General features: G+C 50.2%; 1 protein-coding gene across 5 annotated transcripts in view; it reads right to left on the minus strand.

Annotated features, from left to right (window-relative positions):
- The window catches only part of AIFM3 (apoptosis inducing factor, mitochondria associated 3), a 45,671-nt gene that overhangs the window by 19,453 nt on the left and 24,472 nt on the right, over window positions 1-1,746 (minus strand). The window lies entirely within an intron of this gene.

Raw genomic sequence — 1,746 nt, forward strand, 5'->3', positions numbered from 1 at the left:
CCTGCCGGCTGCGAGCGGAACTGCACCCGAGGGGAAAGGGCCCGACAGCCGAGAAGGCTGGGACTGGGTTTGTGATTGCTGTTACTGCCAGAGTTGTTGTTGTTTGTTTGACTGGTTATATACATATAGATATATATTAGTAAAGAACTGTTATTCCTATTTCCCACATCTTTGCCTAAAAGCCCCTTGATTTCAAAATTATAACTCGGAGGGAAAGGGGGTCGCATCTGCCATTCCAAGGGAGACTCCTGCCTTCTTTAGCAGACACCTGTCTTTCAAATCAAGACACTTTCCTAACTCAAACAGCTCACATGGGAAGCCGGTTGGAGCAGATGCACAAGGCAGGAGAAGGGACACTCTGTCTACGGACTGTAACATCAATCCTTTTGTCTGTCCCTAAACTGTCACAGACCCACAAAGAGCACACCTGAGGAGTGCTGCTAATGCCTACACACCTTTCACAAACTCCAGGGCACCCTTGGATTTCTCTAGTTAGGGAAGGGTCTGCACACCCAGCTCCTGGTGAATTTATGGCCAAGCACAGAGAGCAGGGAGTCCTCCCTCTTCCATGGCCAAGGTGTTGGTTGTGTGACTCACTGCAGAGCATTTTCCATGCTATTTCTTTAAGGGTTTTTTGTTCGCATGTTTCAATCACAGGAAAAAAAAGGTTAAATCGAACAAAAAGCTGCCTTGGGACATGCTGTCCCGCTGCAGCCAGGCAGCCTGGCTGGCACGCTCCCTTTTCCCTGGCTGAACTGGTGAGACTGGACAGCTCAGATGAGAAGTCTGGAGTCTCTTCTCAGCCAAGGAAGCCTCACTCCATGATAAGTGTTTTTAGGGCCACAGATTCTGTAACACCACTGAGAGAAGATGGACCGGGACTATATCATGGTTTGGTCCATCAACAAGACACTCCCACTGATGGAGCTGGGGGACAGTGGAAGAAGAGACAGGTGGGTGGACATCTTGTACATGCTGCCAGGAGCAACCCAAGCCAGAGCTGACGCTGTGCTGATGTTAGGATGACCCTCACATGAGCAAGGGGCTGCAGTCAATTGCTCTCAGCTCTGCTGGGCATGGCTGGATCACGGTCCCTGCCATAGGGCTGGATGGGCAGTCTTTCCCCAACACTTCTTCCTCACAATTCCAGCTTTGAAATCTCCTTTGGTGTCCACCAGAATAGACTTTGGTCTTTAAAAGACCTGTAAATTTATCTGGTAATGCCTGAGAAAGTTTCTTCAGCAGTGGCTAATGTTGTCTGTGGAGTGACCTCGCTGCGGATTGTGATGACTGTCCAGACGTGACCCACACCAGGACATTTCAGCTGACCTCAGGGAGCAGCATGTCCCACCCTGGCATTCAGTCAACAAAGAGCAAGGGCACAAGGAAGGGAAAAATGTCAGCCAGCAGCACGGGAAAATCCAGTCAGGCTGGTTTTCCCCTCTACTCAAACTATGAGACTCAACTTAGATGATCCTGATTTCCACAACTTGGATCTGGTGACCTTGGGACTCAAGTAAGAACAACCCATGTGCCAGGAGCAGATGTTTCCTCCCAGTCCCAGGCACAGTAGCTCCTGTCCTCCTCCCACCCTCCATTTCACCACAACACAGCCCAGCCTTGGCATCTAACCCATTTCAGAAACTTGGTAGATGGGCTTCACCCCATCTGGTTTTCTACGAAAATGGCAATACACAAATGCAGCTGGGACAAGAAGGAAGGGAGGGGAGAGGGGAGGGGAGGGAA

This window comes from Corvus brachyrhynchos, unplaced genomic scaffold (genome assembly GCF_000691975.1).
Source record: "Corvus brachyrhynchos isolate BGI_N302 unplaced genomic scaffold, ASM69197v1 scaffold19, whole genome shotgun sequence".
Taxonomy (NCBI): Eukaryota; Metazoa; Chordata; class Aves; order Passeriformes; family Corvidae; genus Corvus; species Corvus brachyrhynchos.